The sequence below is a fragment of the Podarcis liolepis genome (genome assembly GCF_965112155.1).
Source record: "Podarcis liolepis genome assembly, chromosome: 4".
NCBI lineage: Eukaryota > Metazoa > Chordata > Lepidosauria > Squamata > Lacertidae > Podarcis > Podarcis liolepis.
In genome coordinates, this window is record NC_139558.1 from 79,773,751 (window position 1) to 79,789,309 (window position 15,559).

The following is a 15,559-nucleotide window of genomic DNA, read 5'->3' on the forward strand; positions in this document are numbered from 1 at the left end:
TCAGGAGCATCACTAGCTGTCATATCACCACCACCACCCCAACTTTAGTCTTAGTGCTGCCCTTGTAGAATTCTGCAGCGAGGAGGATGGAGGCGGAACTAGAATTGGCGGAACTAGAACTAGCTCAGGCTACACCTGCTGTTGGTCACCCTGTATTCAGCCCTACTGGTCCTAATAGGCACCAGATTAGGGTTGCTATACGTCCGGAATTTCCCGGACATAGCTGGCAATTGGCCATCGGAAACAGTGACCGGGCAGAAATCGCTGAAATGTCGGGGGAAATCCAGACGTATGGCAATGCATGAAGTTAGTGCCATTTTTGGTGATTTCCCTTAAAAATAGCTCAAAAATTTCATCCCCCCCCCCAAAAAAAACTCAACAACTTTGCCAAAAAAAGCTAAACAACCTTTCTGTCCAGATTTTCGCTTTTTGAAACAGGGCAACCCTACACCATGATCCAAGTCCATCCAGTCAGGATTTTTTAAAAAAATCCATAATAAGTATAAGCAAATTTTTAAAACACAGTGAATTAGCAGGGCACATTCTCTTATGAGGAAAACACACACATCTAAACAGAATAGTAAATGCATATTCTGCAATAGATACTCGGAAAGATCTACTGTACATACTAGACAGCAGCCTCAGGGACAAAACTAGACACGAAGTGTGGCCGAAGTTCCCGGCATTCTTTTTCTTTAGTTACAACCATCTGTGGGAGGTTGCTAACTTGATTAGGGAAGTGGCACTGGTGGGATGAGGTTAAACCTTTTCACCCTATGGCATTTCCCAACTGGCTCAATGGAGGCAGAGGAAGGTAAGGTCCTCCGTGGAGTGCAAAGCAGCTTCAGAGAGAAAGAGGTATTAACCTGGAAAATGGAATGGGGTGAAAACCTCATACACTTGCCTCTGTATCATTGCTTTTTCCAGTGACGTTAGAATCCCCACACAACTGCTTTGAAGTAAACAACAAAGGAGATCCTTATCGTGCATCTCCTGCATCCACATAAATACTCTCCTCATCAGTTGTGCTAGAAATAATTTCCTGCACTGTTTAGCTGGTTAATGTATTGGTCGCAGCTGTGGCAGCCTGTGAACCTAACAACTCAAGCAGCACCACTCAACTGCTTAGTAACAGAAAGGATGGAGAATAAACCAGAGAAGCCGCAATGTTTTTTCCACTACAAAATGAATATAAGAAGCAGAAGCGGGGGCGGCGGGCATAGATTTTGTGTGTGTGATTGTGTGTGTTTCTCACATTCTCCCAGCCAGATGGGTTATTTTTAAAACACAAATGTTCGTGCTTTATGTACATAAACTAGTGTATACATATTAATTCTAGAGCTCTGTTTAAGGGCTTGTCCACCCCAGAGAACTGTGTAAGTTGTTTGCATTCCCATTTAATTTGTATCATCCACATGACATTATGCTCAAACGGCACCAATATTGATGCTTTCCCCATGTAGATTCAGGTTTTCCTGGCATGGTTAGAATCAAATTAATTGGAGAAAATTTTTGTTACAAACTGCTTCACTCGGGCTTGCAGGCAATTTGTTTCAGTGCTTTTTGAGTGGGTGAATCAATAGTCACCTTTTTGCTATTCCCCTGTCCACTCCCACTCTTTCCTTAATACTTTCATTTCTTTTCCGGCCGTGCTTGTAACTATTTCCAGCATACACACATTCTTTTGATCCCTCAGATTTGCACAAATCTAGAAAGCCACACAAGTAAAACATATTAGAAATTTCTACACCACATACTGCTCAGCAATCAGAAAAGTGTGTGTGCTGAGAATTTACTATTGCTTTCCATTCTTTTCTGTCCATGCTCATAGCTATTTCTGGTGAGCTCTTGAACAGAGGGACTTGGCCTTATACATATACAGTGGTACCTTGGTTTTCGAATGTAGGTAATCCGTTCTGGAAGACCGTTCGATTTCCAAAACGTTTGAAAACCGAGGTACCACTGTAATTGCTCTATTTGCAATATCGTATAAGTTTAAACAGTCACAGCTTCCTCCAAAGAATCCTGGGAACTGTGGTTTGGTTAAGAGCACTGAGAGTTGTTAGGAGACCCTTATTCCCCATCAGAGAGCTACAATTCCAGAGTTCCCAGGAAGAGGGATGGAATTGTAGCTCTGTGAGGGGAATAGGGAGTCTACTAACATTTCTCAGCACCTTTCACATACTACAGTTCCCAGTATTGTTTGCAGGAAGTCATGTCTCTTTAAAGTAGAATCATAGAATCATAGAGTTGGAAGAGACCACAAGGGCCATCGAGTCCAACCCCCTGCCAAGCAGGAAACACCATCAGAGCACTCCTGACATATGGTTGTCAAGCCTCTGCTTAAAGACCTCCAAAGTAGGAGACTCCACCACACTCCTTGGCAGCAAATTCCACTGTTGAACAGCTCTTACTGTCAGGAAGTTCTTCCTAATGTTTAGGTGGAATCTTCTTTCTTGTAGTTTGGATCCATTGCTCCGTGTCCGCTTCTCTGCAGCAGCAGAAAACAACCTTTCTCCCTCCTCTATGTGACATCCTTTTATATATTTGAACATGGCTAGTAGTATAATACTGCTTTAAATGTATAGTGCAGATGGGGCCTATATTGTTCAATCCCTCAGATTTGCACAAAACCAGATAATTGCAGATGTTTATGCTCAGAACTTGTTGCCTGACTGTGTGCTCTTGCACACTTCTTGGGTGGTTAAAAAATAAGGTATCTGCCCACACACTCAGTTGGTATTTAATCGGCAGTGACAAACACAAAAGGGAACATGTGCTGGTATGAACAGTAAAGACCAAAGTTGCTCCTCATATTCAGATTCAAATATGCACAGGTGTGAACTACTCTGGTCCAATGTGAATGGTGCGGAAAGTGGATTAACAGCTAATTAATGCTTGACTGTGAACAAGGCCTATGGAAATACAGACTAACTTTAACCATAGTGAGATATGGGCTGACTTGCTTCACATTGCAGTTCAGCCTACAACGAATGGATTGCTTCACCATGTTCCTAGTTCTGAGTTAATGGCACTCGGCAGTCTCCAGGTTATGAAGTCATTTAGATATTTTCTATTGTTTATATCATTTCACTGGTGCCTTTGAATATAGGAAACTTTTTTTAAAAAACTGGAATACTAATTCACCAAAATATTATGCTTGTCATTCCCAGTAGCTTTACAGCACTTTCTTCCATAGATATCAAGGTGGTCCAAGCCTGGTAAATATCATCACACCCTTTTGCAGTTGCACTGCCTACAAATGGCTTTTGTGTGAGCTTATAAAGTACATTATTTCTTTTGGGTACATTTTGTTTCAAGCCTTTTTTTAGCAAGGTATGTTCTAAAATAACAGAGAGCAACATAAAACAAGTCAGGCTTTCAAAAATAAAGATCATTATTTTTTCCACAGAAAATCTGCTAAAAATAGTGATCTCTTGAGAATATGAAAAGCAGAGAGTGTACTATATTGGTCCTGTGACATTATTCATATTCAAATACAAAACCCATTTGACAATCACCCCTGCCCACATTGTTTCAATAGTAGCTATTCAAGCTAAATGCGTGTTTAAACAGATTTTAATGAACATGGCTTTTCAAAGAAATCTAGTTGTCACTTTTTCTTTCTTTTATTATTGTTTTATTTTAAAAGACAATAAAATCATAGAATTCAGAAAAATGGCAAACATACATTCAAGAGAGTGACCAAAAACAACAACCTCATAACAAATTCCTTCCAATACATCTAATAATACTGACAGAATCCACTGAACTAACAGACAAGGATCAAAGGGACAATGAGCAGAAGGTTACAAATTCTACCAAATACAGCGGATGCTCAGGTTGCGAATGTGATCCGTGTGGGAAGCACGTTCGCAACCCGCAGTGGCGCGTCTGCTCACGCGCAGGTTGCAATTCGGTGCTTCTGCACGAACCCCAAAACCTGGAAGTAACCCATTCCGGTACTTCCAGGTTCAGTTGCACAACCGAAATTGCGCAACCTGAAGCGTCTGTAACCCGAGGTATGACTGTAAACTCATACTTGGATGGAATGAAAATCCAAAACAGTCAGGGCCGGCCCATGAGATGTGGTGAGGCAGTTGTCTCAGGGCAGCAAGGCTCCCAAGCGTGGTGTTGCTGCCACTTCACACCCCCTAAGCACCACCCCTGGGCACCTCCTGGGTGCTCACCGCCATTGAGTCCTCTGTCACAGGGCTGTCAGGCAAGGACTGTCCAGAGCGAGGAATTAACTCTTTATTGTCAAAGGCACGTCCCTCTATGGGCATAGACAGGGAGGGCAGCTGTCCCCTGCCCAGATCAAGTAAAACAATGGAAATACTTAACTAACCAATCACGTCGGTTCTGAGCCTCCCAACAAAAATCCTGCCCCCCCCCCCAATTCTGGCTGTCCATCAGTCCTACACCTTTCAACTTCCCCTAGGCATGCACCCAATGAGGCAGTTGCAGCAACAGAGAGGCCCCGACCTCAACATATATATCTTCCCTACCCTGTTGCTGCAGCTTCTGCTCACCCCTTTTCGTTCCTCTCCTGGTCCTGGGAGACAGTGGTGCAGGAGAGGGCAGGAAGAGGAGGTGTAGAAGCCTTTGACTCTACACCAGCCTGACGGATCTCTCTCTCCTCCTGTACCTGTTTCTTCACTCTCTGCAGCTTCTCTTGCCTCTGAGTCTCAACTCCTTGCTCTTACAGGTTGCCCCAGTTCACTGATCCCTTCTTCCAAGTCAGTCTCCAATCCACCTTATTCCGGTGCCTACTCCCTCCTCAGTATCCAGCCACCACTCTTCAGTGTTTAGCCATTCCCTGACACACTCGCTGCTGGGTGCTTGCCAGTGCCAGGTGCTCGCTGCCTCCTCCCGCTCCTCTGCCACTGCAGTCATACCCACCACGGCAGCCACACACCCCACTGTTGTGCCCAGCATTCGAAACTCCCATTGTTCTAGGCACGTTTTGCGACAGGGAATTTCATTAGCGTGAGCCGTTTCTGAGCTCTGGGCACAGTACTGCACAGATTAAAACTGCAGATTGGAAGGAAAGGAGGACCTTTTTCTGCCTCCCCACTTCCAGCATGGCTTTGGGTTTTTTTGCAGTCTTCAGATGAGAACTAGACCATTTGAAAAATGAATATAAGATTTTATCTGAAGTTCATTCATCTTCAGCTTTGAATTCTTGTTATAAAAAAGTGTGCATAGACATTTCGTTGTTGTGCCCATAACCTAGGTTTAAGGTGCCATTTAGCTCCCAGCTTTCATATCTCAGTTTCTAACAATGGGTACACCTCCTTCTCCACCATCGCAAGAAGAAGCCCTGATACACTGGTGCCAGCAGGTGGGCGGTGGCACAACCACCGCAGTGGTGGAGCATTAGGAGACTATAAGCACCCGGAAACATGTGGTGAGCTGCAGGCATTAGGTACCTAGTGGCAGCAAGTGGCAAGTGCCTGGTGGTGAGGAGCAGGAGGTGGCAGTGGGAGCAGCAAGGCTGTGCTGGGGTTTTTGCCTCAAGTGGCAAAATGTCCTGAGCAGGCCCTGAAAACAGTCGTTTGTTCATGTGTGAAATAAACTTCCACCAAATTGCAGCAAAATCCTCTGGGTCTGCCTGGCCTCTGAAAGCCTTTAAATGATGGGTTAGCTTCTCCAAAATGGCAATAAGCAATGCCTTTGAATACTACCTATCCAAAGGAACACACAAGAAATCTTTCCAGCCCTATGAAACAACCCGTCAAGCTGCAACCGTTAAATAAATTACTAGCTCTGGGTGACCCACCTGATACCAGACCAGTGAGAATCATAGAGTCCAACCCCCTGCCAAGCAGGAAACACCATCATAGCACTCCTGACATATGGTTGTCAAGCCTCTGCTTAAAGACCTCCAAAGTAGGAGACTCCACCACACTCCTTGGCAGCAAATTCCACTGTCAAACAGCTCTTACTGTCAGGAAGTTCTTCCTAATGTTTAGGTGGAATCTTCTTTCTTGTAGTTTGGATCCATTGCTCCGTGTCCGCTTCTCTGGAGCAGCAGAAAACAACCTTTCTCCCTCCTCTATGTGACATCCTTTTATATATTTGAACATGGCTATCATATCACGCCTTAACCTCCTCTTCTCCAGGCTAAACATGCCCAGCTCCCTTAGCCGTTCCTCATAAGGCATCGTTTCCAGGCCTTTGACCATTTTGGTTGCCCTCCTCTGGACACGTTCCAGTTTGTCAGTGTCCTTCTTGAACTGTGGTGCCCAGAACTGGACACAGTACTCCAGGTGAGGTCTGACCAGAGCAGAATACAGTGGCACTATTACTGTTTGATCTTATGCTCTTGGCTGAGTTTGACATCCAACAAATATCCGGGTAATTGAAGTCCCCCATTACTACTATCTCCCTTCCTTTTGCATGCTTGGCCATCTGTTCCAGGAAGGCATCATATATGTCCTCCGTTTGGCTTGGGGATCTATAGTAAACTCCCACAATGAGGTCACTCTTATTCTTCTCTCCCTTAATTTTGACCCAAATACTCTCACTTTGGCTTTGAGGTTCTAAATCTTGGATCTCTTCACAGGTATACACATCCCTGACATATAACGCCACTCCTCCTCCTTTCTTGTCTGGTCTGTAGCCATTTAGAAGGAATACAATTTTGAACCCTTTTAGAAATACCTTTACACCAGAAAATTTACTCCAGAACAAGAAGCACAACCATATGGGAGTGCAGTGAAGTTATGTATAAAATAAGTATGTGCAAATCTATGGCTTTTAACATGATCACTCTAATCGATGTAAGGGTAATGGGCAGCCATAGCTGCATGGGCAATAGAGCCCATAAACTGCTGCTATTTGTGCAAAATTACCTGATTCACCAAAAAAATGTGCATCCCCGCTTGATTAGACACTCCGATCAGCTGCTCAGGACATGGCAAGAACAGAAGGCTGCTGAGAAGATAGCGTAATGACATAGTTCAGTCACTATGTAGTCCTGTACTTAGCTGTATCCGGGTGGAGTTTCTTGTTAAGAAAGATGAAAAAGTTCTTGCCTAGCTTCCTCCAAGCTTTCCGTGGTAGAGGCATTTAGGCTGCCCGCTTCCTTGCTACCCGAAAACCTAATCCAATCCCCTGGCTGCTACATACACAGAGTTGGGTTGGGACAACTGTGTTGCTTTGTAATCTATACGTACGTTTAAGAATGCAGTATACACTGATCAGCCATGGTAGCTTTGGTGAGCTAGTTGCAAGAACTGCTTGCTTGCTTGCTTACTTGCCTGATTATGTCTGAAGTATGCATGAACATCAAAAGAGAACAGCATGTAAATCATTCCTAATCTTACGAACCTATCAATTATTCAGAAGCTTAGTTCTTCTTGTGCTCCCTTATAGGCAGGTCACCATGACAACATCACATTTCACTTCCTTATCTTAAGTAAGTGAACTCTGAAAACTAACATTAGCTTCAACTGTTGCATTACTTGATGTGGCGCCATATCACCACATAATCACTAGGCAAATGCCAGTATTTGAATGCAGCTTAATTTGGTTAGGTCCTCTCAAGAATATAGGCATACTGTTGTTTAAATGTACATGGGGATAAGCCCTTTAACCAACTAGATTTCAGTTAACTAGAGTGAGGTCTTTCTTTCTTCACACTTAGGCAAGCAGGAGTTGTTGGCAATACCAAAAAATGAGAGAAAACAATATTTTGAAAAACAACTTCAGGCACATCAAAATTAACATACTTTGGCATGCTAGGAATATATTACTCCAATACCCAAGACAATAAACAAGAATTAAAGATTACAGAATCATAACTACCTAAATTATATTGGGCAGGGGGAGGGGGATCAGAAACAGACTTATCTTCCAGTATGACAGAAGCTGCTGCAAACATGGTGCATTTATCAGCAAAAGACTCCCAAAACCTGAAAGACAGAGTAGGTTCTATTTTTAATAAATAAGAAAGATGAGAACATGGGGCAAAGCTATCTCCAGACCACAAAGCATCTACTGCAGATGTATTGTCCTAGATATTTTAACGCGTTAAAAAATATTGGATCAAACCATTTCTTTTATTATGATCCGTGCTCACAGGGCCTAATCTGAAACCAGTTCAGCTCTGAAATATTAAGTCTATTTTACTCGTTTTAACTATGCCTTAGTGTTATGTGCAAACACAGACACTTCCTTAACTATCTTTTAAGTGTGGTGGCATGAAAAGGGCCATTTCCTCCAAAAAATTGTCCAGTTCTCTTCTAAAACTACCCAGGTTGGTGGCCAACACTGCCTACTGTGGAAGTGAGTTCCATAGTTTAACTCTGTGCTGCGTGAAGAAGCACTTTACTTTATCTGTCCTGAATCTTCCAACACTCAGCTTCACTGGCTGTCCATGGATTCTGGTGTTATGTCGTGCAGAATTTTATAAACTTCTATCATGTCACCACTTCTTCCTTGTCTTTTCCCTAAAGTCCCAAACTGCAACGTTTCTTCACAGGGGAGTCACTTCATCCCCTTGAACATTTTGGTTGCCATTTTTTGTTTTTAACCTTTCCAAACCCTACAATTAGGGCTGGGAGATATCTCAATATGGCGACATATCAACAGCTAAACATTGTGATATATCAGTATATCACGATGTCTGAAATAAGAATGGAACTATGTAGGGACGCGGGTGGCGCTGTGGGTTAAACCACAGAGCCTAGGACTTCCTGATCAGAAGGTCGGCGGTTCGAATCCCTGTGATGGGGTGAGCTCCCGTTGCTCAGTCCCTGCTCCTGCCAACCTAGCAGTTCGAAAGCATGTCAAAGTGCAAGTAGATAAATAGGTACTGCTCCAGTGGGAAGGTAAACGGCGTTTCCGTGCGCTGCTCTGGTTTACCAGAAGCGGCTTAGTCATGCTGGCCACGTGTACGCTGGCTCCCTCGGCCAATAAAGCGAGATGACCGCCGCAACCCCAGAGTCGGCCACGACTGGACCTAATGGTCAGGGGTCCCTTTACCTTTACCTATGTAGGGATAAACACTACAACGGCCGTTTTGAGGTGAGCTGACCAGAACTGGATGCAGTATTCTGAATGCAGTCACATCATAGATTTGCATGAGGTAGCCCACCTACCTGACATAGGACACATGGGGAAGGAGAATGTGCATATGTGCAGTTCATGCTGAGATGCACTGCACACACCCCTTTATGGCTTCACCTACATGTTGCACAAAGTCATGGCTTTGCAGAAGCACGGAAGTGCACAAGCTCTAGGTAAAATTGCATGTCATCTGGACCTGTGCATATGGTTTAGCTCTCCCAAAGAAACCATGAGTCGGAAGAAGAAAAAGAAGAAGTTGCCGCCACAGGACAAACCTTGGCTACAGATTGTGTTTAGGAGAGGGTGACGTGACATACAGATTTTCAAGCTGACAGAAATGCCAAAAATGATGTCATTCTAGTGTCATCTCGCTCAGTAACCATGCGCTAGTCCAGAGTTGTTGTTCATGTCTGTCTAACATAATTACAGTGGCAACAATCTAGAGAGGGGCAGCTAGATCGACACACACCAAGAATTGCTACAAGATTATTTTACATGTGAAATGGAAACTGATCCCATGGATGCCAATCCTTGACGGGGTGGGGGCAGTAGCATGTCAAAATGCCCCAAAAATATACAGTGGTACTTAATTCGCTCCAGAGGTCTGTTCTTAACCTGAAACTGTTCTTAACCTGAAGCACCACTTTAGCTAATGGGGCCTCCTGGTGGTGCTGCGCCGCCGGAGTACGATTTCTGTTCTTATCCTGAAGCAAAGTTCTTAACCCGAGGTAATATTTCTGGGTTAGTGGAGTCTGTAACCTGAAGCGTATGTAACCTGAAGCGTATGTAACCCAAGGTACCACTGTATATTTAAGAAGAGGAGTCTGAATGTCACCAGCTCTCAATATTTATTTTCTAATTTGTATTCCTTTTTCTAAGGGATTTAGGACTATTGTCAAGTTCTATTATTTATCTTTCCATGTATCCATTTCATTTCCTGTTTAATCTATATAGATATGAACCCTTCAACTGGAGAAAGATAGTCACCTTATACGTGATTTGAAGATTAATCTGCAGGTGGCATTGGATAGCAAGTGAAAAAGATTGTGTGTCTGATATAATTTTTTTACTGTCCCTACTACTGTTCACTTTATCAGTTCATCACAATCCCAGTATGGATTGTTTATGAATTATTTCATACAGAGATACCATCTGCGTGCAAAAGACCGCCTGGCCTGCAAGCCGTTAATATATTTTAAAGACACACAGTATATTTTCACAAAGCAGTACACTATGTGACTGAAAAGATGGTTTTGACTGACTCCAAGTCTACATATTTTTCTTAATGCTGAATATTATCAACAACAACAATATAGAGAAAGATTTGACCAATGGTCTGACTCAGTACAGGGAAGTATCCTATGTTCCAAACACTGTGTGAATTAGCTCATTTTCATTTATGAGTGGAAACAGTACGTAAAAAAGAAGTTTATCTTTGCCACTTGCACTTGCTCAGTCTGTGTCTTACCTCTAAAAGATGTGATTCTCAGGAATATTGAAACCGGAGGATATACAGTGGATTTACATGTCACATGAAACGAAGCCAACTTCAAACCGTATTGTTAGGAGTTTGTGCCTGCTAGACACCTGTAATCCCTGGACCCAGCATGTATTTAAATATAAGTCAGACCAGCTTCCTGAACCCCTGGACCCAGCAAGTGTTTAAATGTAAGACAGACTAATTCCCTGTGTTGAGGTGATTGCCTGAGTCATTAAGAGAAGAAAGGGTCAAGGGCTTGGTGCAAGATGATAAATTGGTGGGGGCACCTCCCTCAACAGGCAAAGCCAGAGTTTGAAGAAGAGTTTTGGAGCAGTAATACAACCTAGAAATAAAGCACCAAGGCTGTGACTACGGAAGAAACGAGACCCTTTTGTGCTGTTGACACTATGATTCCCTCCATCACAGACTTAGGTTGTAATACTGTATATGTGCAAATAAACCATATGTCCTAAAGACATCCCAGTCTCCATTGTGCCTCATTTCCAAAAGGAAGCACAAACCCTGAGTAAGTGCCTGGAACTCCTGGAAGCTGGCTTTTTAAAAATAACTGGAGTTTTTTTATTTAAAAAAAACCCCTGGTGATAAAAAAGCACCATCCCTGGTAGAAACAGTGCAACAAACAGAGATGCAGTGAAAGCTGCCAAAATAAACCTCCAAGCTATGCAAGGTGTGTGTGTGTGTGTGTGTGTGTGTGTGTGTGTAGCAGTATATGAGAATGCAGCCAGGGACCTTTCATGTAACTTCCACTTCATCCAACCACTTGCATGTGACTTCTACTTCACAGTATTGTCATATTTCATAATACAACACTAGTAAAGTTTAGCCAAATCAGCTGTGACTTTGTACATCGCATTGTTAGACATAAATGCCTTCTACCTATGATGATGGAGAAACACCATGCAAAGACTATTTGTGCAGTCTTGGCCATCATTGTAGGTAGTAAGAGAGTTTGTGTACTGGTCCAGTAAACACTTCCGCTGCGCCACCAGCAACAGCTCTCTTTGCAGAGCATTAATTAAGTCCAGTGCAGAGATTCTTGTTGCAGTACAAGCTTCAGAGTCTCAGCAGCAAAGAAATAACGACACAGGGAAGCCTGTCTTTCCAAAGACAGGTTTATTGCAGAAAGATAACAGAAACACCTCCGGAGCTTTCGGACATTTTTGCTTCACGCCCCACACACAGAGAAAACAAACACTCTTTATATACTGAGCAACTTAACAACTTAACGAGCTTGACTACTTAAAGTCACATCACATTGCTAACTTGCCAGCGTCTTAGGTTTCACACCCTAACACCCCCTCTCGCTGGCAATACAAAAAACAAAATTACTTCAGACCCATTTCTTCACAAAAGTTTTCATGCCGCTGAAACCCAAGCGGTTTTGTAAAACCATCAGCTTGATTTTCATGACTTGGACAGTAATTTAATTTAACAATTCCTGCTTTTACCGTTTGACAAACATTTTGAAAGCGGATATCCAAATGTTTTGTACGACCTTTAAACTGCCCATTTTGTGCTAACTTAAGACACGGTTGATTATCACCCCATACAGTGATTGGAGTGATGGCCTTTTCATACATCTCTTGTGCCAAGCATTTGTAAAATTCTAGATCTCTACATAACTCAGACAAGGCACAGAACTCAGCTTCTGTTGACGACAAAGCAATCAGGTTCTGTTTCTTGGATCTCCACCCAATCAGAGAGTTACCAAATTTTATTACACAGCCAGACACTGATTTTCTATCCTTTAAATTTGCCCAATCACTATCTGCCCAACAAGTAATCTGTGCTTGTCCTTCCGAAAACAATTCGAGGCAAAAATCTTTGGTGTATTGTAAATATCTTAACACTCTTTGAATTCCTTTCCATGCATTTACACTAGGTTTCGAAGCTTCTCTGCTGAGTAAGTTAACAGCGTAAGCAATATCTGGTCTACTCCATTGCGAAAGATGAAGTAAGCTTCCCAGTGCTGACTGAAAGATTTCAGCACGCTTGAATTCAGCACTATCCTTGAACTCATTGTCTTTTACAAAACCCATTTCCATTGGTGTTCTAACACCTGCACACTCCGTCATGTTAAACTTTTCCAACATTTGCAATATCTTGCCTTTTTGATTCAGTAGAAAACTACCATTTTTGGTCCTATCTATCTGAACACCAAGATAGACCTTCACATCACCAAGATTCTTAACTTTGAAGTGTTTATTTAACTCTTTGGCTAGTTTTTTTACTTGTTCTTGTGTCTTTGAAGTATAAATCAGGTCATCTACATAAACAAGCAAAGATTCTTGAGCATCTCCTGAACTTCTGAAATATAAGCAATTGTCAGCCTTGCTCCTGCTAAAACCAATGCCTACCAAAACGTCATTCAAACACTCATTCCAATTATGAGCAGATTGCTTGAGTCCATAAATAGATTTATGTAGTTTCCATACCTGATTTGATTTATCAACTTTCAATCCTGGCGGTAGCTCCATATAGAGCTCTTCAGCCAAGTCTGAATGAAGATAAACTGTAGAGACATCAAATTGATTCACTCTGAACCCTTTCTGAGCAGCAACTGCTAATAGTGCCCGTAGGGTTTCACTCCTTGAAGTGGGTGCATAGACTTCGGAATAATGTAACCCCTTTCTTTGCGTAAAACCTCGAGCTACAAGCCTTGCTTTGTACTCTGGTTTCCCCATCGCTGTTGTCTTTATCCTGTACACCCACCTACAACTTACTGCCTTGGTACCTTCTGGCAGTTTGGTGATGGAAAACACACCCAGTTCTTTCATAGAATTCAACTCCTTTTGCATGGCCTCACGCCACCTACTGGCCTCCTCCTGGGGTAATTGCTCAACCTCCTCAAAACTTTCAGGTTCGCAATTTGCCAAACCAGCCCAAACACTAATAGCTTGGTACCTTTCAGGAGGTTTACCTTTGTTGGTACGCTGAGAACGCCTTAACAGTTCCTGCGATGTTCCTTCAGTTTCCCCCTCTGACCCAGAATCACTAGTCGTCACCTGTTTGTCACTAGTAGTTGAAGAACTTTCTGATTCTGACTTTACACGTCTCTCTTGCTGTACAGGTGAACTTTTAGAGCTAGAAGATTCTGACTTTACAGACTTGGGTGAACTAGGCGATTTCTCACCCTTATCCTCAGACTCAAATTCCTCAGTCTGTTCTGGAACTAATACCTGCCCTGGGGCCTGAGTTTCATTGTTACTGTTCACCACATCAAATAGTATGTCAGGATTTCCATGAATTTTATTCCAACCATCCTGTTCACAAAATTCCGCACTTCTGCTGATTGTGATTTTCGTTTGATTGCCTTCTACATTCACAAATCTCCAACCTTTTGTGTTTGCTTGATAACCACAGAAAAACATTTCTTTAGACCTAGGATCGCCTTTCCTACGTTGTGCCCTAGGCACCAGCACATAAGCACGGCATCCAAAAACTCTTAGATGATCAATTTTTGGTTTTTTCCCAAACAGCATGAAGTAAGGAGTGTTGCCTACTGTGCTATTGTACACTCTGTTAAAAGTATAATTTGCATACAGTGCAGCCTCAGCCCAAAAACGCTGTGGAAGTCCAGAATCAAACAGCAAAGCAGCAATGGCTTCCTGTAATGTTCGAAATTTTCTTTCGGCAACTGCATTCTCCTGTGGTGAATAGGGATTGGTAAGTCTATGAACTATACCTTTCCTTTTTAACCACGTCTCCAGCGTGTGGTTCACAAATTCCCCACCACGATCTAATTGTATTTTACGTACCCTGGTGTCAAATTTACATTCGACTTCTTCAATCCAATCCATCAGGATGGAAGCTGCTTGTGATTTTTCTTTCAGAAAAAAAACCCAACTAGCCCTTGAAAAGTCATCCACCAAAATTTGCATAAATCTCGCACCTCCAAGCGATTTGACTGGCATAGGGCCACACACGTCTGTGTGCACAAGTTCAAAGGGTTTCTTGCTTACTCTATCAGATCTAGGATAGTTACATGTCTTAACCTTAGCATGTTTACAAGCACAACAATCCAGAAAATTTGGACAGGGTTTAATGTTACACTCCTCAGCTAAATCTGGCATCTTGCTTACATACTTAAAGCATATATGAGCTAACCTTCTGTGTAGTAGATGTGCACAACCTGTATGAGGAGCCTTATTTACACACTTCGCTTGCGCTTCACCTGTTGAACATCTACCTGCTGCTAACTGCTCTTCAACCACAACAAAAAGCCCATCCTCACAGGGAATTTTAACTAGCTCCTTCCCCTGTTTCGAAATGGTGCACACATCATTTTCAAACTCAACCTTAAAACCACTTTTTACCAGGCATGACACACTCAAAAGTCCATTCTTCATTCCTGGAAGAACAAAAACAGGAAGGTTAGTTTGCAAACAGTTAACATAAATTGTGCCTTTAAGGTTCATTTCTCGTTTACTATTGTCTGCTATAGTCACGGTTTTTGCAACTGGCAATGTCTTGCAGTTCATCAAGCGGCCACTAGATGTCGCTGGAACTAAACTGTGACTTGCTCCACTGTCAATTATCCACTTCAAGGTTTGTTGGCTTCTTTTAGGACTCTGTTGTGCTGCCATTGCAGATAGTCCCTTATCAGCACCTGCTCCCCCTCTGGATCGTTGATTCTTGTAGTTCTCACGTCGTCTTCCCCTGTAGCTCCGGAAACTGGCCTTGGACTGTTGAAATTCCTGTTGCTTTTCTGGACACTTTGCTATCAAATGAAACCTGCTGCCACATCGAAAACATGACTTGCTGGCCATAGCAGACACTTGTGAGGCTTCCTTGCAGCTCTGCCTGCTAGTTCCCCCACGCTGGGAATTATCTGAACATCCAACCCTTGGGGTATTTGAATTATCAATACGTTTTCGATGATGTTGATATTCTTGTTCACACAATCTACCAGTCACATAATTCATATTCAGCTGGTCCTCTGGCAAAACTTGTAAAGTTAGTACTAAGTTTTCAAACCCTGCA

The 15,559-nt window shown here is 42.7% G+C and overlaps 1 protein-coding gene across 1 annotated transcript in view; it reads right to left on the reverse strand.

Moving 5' to 3' along the window:
* Positions 1 to 15,559, reverse strand: part of FRY (FRY microtubule binding protein) — a 192,624-nt gene that overhangs the window by 173,423 nt on the left and 3,642 nt on the right. The window lies entirely within an intron of this gene.